The sequence below is a fragment of the Piliocolobus tephrosceles genome, chromosome 8, assembly GCF_002776525.5.
Source record: "Piliocolobus tephrosceles isolate RC106 chromosome 8, ASM277652v3, whole genome shotgun sequence".
NCBI lineage: Eukaryota > Metazoa > Chordata > Mammalia > Primates > Cercopithecidae > Piliocolobus > Piliocolobus tephrosceles.
In genome coordinates this window covers 145,266,991-145,270,838 of record NC_045441.1, presented here as the reverse complement: position 1 = coordinate 145,270,838, position 3,848 = coordinate 145,266,991, and positions in this window count along the sequence as shown.

Genomic DNA, 3,848 nt, shown 5'->3' with positions numbered 1-3,848 from the left:
GCAGCCAATGGCTTCCCAAGCCTCAGCCTCCGTCCTCACAGCAGCCACCATGTGAGGTGCCGGCCATGTCTTCATTGTGCAGGGAAGGCCTCTGAAGCACAGATGGGCACAATTCTGCCTGAAGGCAGGCCCTGGCGTCCGTCCGTCTGTGGTCTGCGGCGGTCCAGGCTGAGTCTCCAGGGAGCTAGGGGTGTTTGGAGCAGGGAAGGGACCCAGAAGGAAAGGGGGGCTTTCTGGAGTGGAGTGAGCAGGAAGAATGGGGGCTTTTTCTGTTTCCTGGGAGCTCTGGTGAGGTTTGCAGGTGATGAGCACCCCCATGTCCGTCCAGGAGCCGCAGGATCTGCCAAGGAAGGCTGGAGGGGTCCTGAGACCCTTCACTATCGGAGAAGAGGAGGCAGAGGGCGGCAAGGGCGGTGAGCATAGCTTTCTTACCCACGCCCGGGGAGGGGAGGCATCGGGAGAATGTCCTGCGTGGGGGAACTGTCAGAGGGGAGGATGACATCACGCCCTGCACCTCCAGCCCCCAATAATGTGAGGATGCGCTAAGGCAGGGAAGTGAAGAAAAAGGCCCCACTCCTCTTAGCAAATTTCTGAACTGAGGTGAGGTCTGAACTGGTGGAAAGATGAAATTTTGATTTAAATCTAGCTGGAATTTTTTTTAAAAATCTACAAAGGATGCTGTTCTAAAGCTCAAAAGTGACTGGAAAAGCTCTGCGATGCACGTGGGGTGTCATCTAGACGTGGGGAAGGAAGCTCTGGCACAGACGTTTGGGAGGTGTGGGGAGACAGAAATTCATTTCCCCCATTCGGAGGGCCAGGCGCAGGTTTCCGCTGAAAACTTTCCTGTCTCGTGCAACCTAGACGTCCAGACACCCACAGCCCTACATCTTCTCACTGAAAACATTTCCATCTTCTGGGTCAACAGCCGCACTTTTTGTGGTGTGTAGAAATGAAATACAGGAGCCCCCAGCACCCAGCGTGTTGGGCGCTGTACAGGAGTGAGCGCTGGCAGGAGCAGGGGCTCGGCTCAGCACCTCAGGGTATTGTGTGTACACAGGAGTCAGGAGTAAGTCACTTTCCCAGCCCCTGAGGCGTATTTTAGAGCTGGTTACTCTACTATTCCAATGCTCCTGTTCTGCCTGGCCTTTATCTGCAGCCCTGCTCCCTTCCCTGGCTGTCACCATTCCAGGAACTGGCCTCCTGTGCTCTACACCACCCCCAACCACCTGTCCCCGCCCCAGACTGTGGGTGGGAGCCCGACCTGCACTCTGGCTGTGCTGGAACAAAGCATCAGGACTTGGTCACCATCAGCAGCTGACCACGGTCTGCTCAGGCTGCTGGGAGACCAGGCTGTGGCCGGGAGTTCCCAGGGATCAGGCAGGGTCAGCCCCTGCCAGGAACCTGAGCTAGGTGGGTGGGAATAGTCGTGAGCAAGACTTACAGCCTCACCCTGACGGGAACAAGAAGCTTCAAGAAGGACCAGTGGTGCTGCCAAATGCACCGTGTGAACAGAGTAGTCAACAGCGCGGCCCTGGGCTCTCGGGCTTGGGGCGAAACCCTGATCTCCCCATTTCCAGCCACGTAGCCTTGCTCACCTCTCCGGTCTCGGTCTATCTGTGGAATGGGATGTGGTGGCGGTGCAGGTGCCATGGGGCTGTTCTGAAAATGCTCTTGTTTGAGCTTGGAACTTACACCGGCCCTCCCTATGCTGAGTGGCTGCTGTGCTGGGCCTGAGGTTCGCTTGCTCCTTCCCTCGCTGTTCCCATGCTGTCGGCTGCGCTCAGAGGTCTTCACCTGGGGCAGTTGTACTCAGACATCCGCGGACTCAGGCCCCACGAGGGCGCGTTCTCCTGGGGTCTCTGCTCCTTGGTCTCATGGTGAGTCTTGCAGTGGCTGAAGGGTGAAGGGCTCCCCAAGCACCTCCCCACACGACTGGTCCCACAGGACTTTGCCACTCAGTCCATGGAGAGGAGCCTCGGGGAGCCAGGATTCCCACAGCTCCCAGCCCTGGGAGGAGGGTCCCGGCCCACCACACCTTCAGCTGGGGACCGTTTCTGGGTGGCCGGGTGTCAAGGCCGCCAGGTGAGGCAGCGGAGCGGGAGAGCTCTCCTCTTGCCCGTCCTCATGCCTGGCGCCCGCTGCCCCGGCTGAGCTCCCCGCGCCGCAGACCAGGGCCTCGCCAGGGATTGTGTTGCTGGAGCTGCCGGAGCCCAGGCCCCGCTTCAGTCCTCCTCCAGGCCTCACTGGGGAGAGGGAGCCCACCGCCTTGCTGCCACCCCACTCCACGGGAACCACATGGATTAAACTCGATCCCTGCGCCAGGTGCGTAGCCCGGGTCTGGCCCACAGAGCTGCTCCGTGGTCAGGGGTGAAGTCCCTGAGCAGCTGACCTGCCTGAGTTTAATGTCTGCGCTCGGTCCCTGAGGCCCGGCTACGGCCGCTGGGCCACCTGCACTGGTTCTGACCTCCTGGGGTGGAGGTTTCTTCGCTCTGAAGCCAGAACTTCTAACACTTTGTGGCCGGTTTTTCAACCCAAGATCCTAACATGAGGGAGACCTAATGTGAGCGTCCTGGCTGCTCCCCACGTGAAAGACCCCTGCGTCTGTGACCCTGCAGGTGCCAGCGCACCTTGTCACCCAGTCGCGCCTCGTCACCCAGTCGCACCTCGTCGCCCAGTCACGCCTCGTCACCCACTCGCATGGGAAAGAGTCCTAGCCACATGGTCCTGGGTAAAGGGGCCGGGAGTGGGGAAATGGGAGGCTCTGCCACCTGGCTGGACAGGTGAGGAATGCAAACATGAACCAGCGCATTGATGATGCTGAGTTCGGTTTGTGGGGGGCAGGTGCCCCACACTAGAGTCCGAAGGGCAGCCGGAGTGCTGGGCATGAGGAGATGTGCGTGAGACATGTGGCTGGCGAGGTGGCCAGGGCCAGGCGTGAAAGCTCTGCCAATCCAGGAGTGTTTTGTGTTTATTCTGGGAGCAGTGGGAAGCATGGCCATGTTTTGGGTGGGGCGTGGGTGAGGGTGAGAGAGGGACAGTAACGGCTTTGCATTTTCAGCAGGCTGCCCTGCAGCTTGCAGGACCTTGCAATCCAGGTGGGTGGGCAGAAAGCTGTTGTATCTGAGAACTTCCCCCAGCCTGGAAAAAAGTGGCTACTTGGGGAGATCGTGCCACTGCACTCCAGCCTGGGCAATGGAGCAAGACTCCGTCTCAAAAAAAGAAAAATAATAATAATAATAATAGCCCAGGCCCGGCTTGGTGGCTCATGCCTGTAATCCCAGCACTTTGGGAGGCTGAGGCAAGAGGATGACTTGAGCCCAGGAGTTCAAGACCAGCCTCGGCAACATTGGCAAAACCCCATATCTAAAAAACAAAAATACAAAAATTAACCAGGTGTGGTGGCACATGCATGTGGTTCCAGCTACTGGAGAGACTGAGGTGGGAGGATTGCTTGAGCCCAGAAGGCAAAGGTTGCAGTGAGCCAAGATCGTGCCACTGCACTCCAGCCTGGGCAACAGAGTGAGACTGTCTCAAAAAAAGAAAAAAAAAATAGCCCAAATGATCTATTAAGAGTAATATGATATGCAATTTAAAGTATAACTTGTGGCGAGGTGTGGTGGCTCATGCCTGTAATCCCAGCAATTTGGGAGGCTGAGACGGGTGAATCGCCTGAGGTCAGGAGTTTGAGACCATCCTGGCCAACATGGTGAAACCCTGTCTCTACTAAAAATACAAAAATTAGCTGGGCGTGGTGGCGCCCGCCTGTAATCCCAGCTACTGGGGAGCCTTAGGCGGGAGAATCGCTTGAACCTGGAAGATGGAGGTTATAGTGAGCTATCGCGCCACTG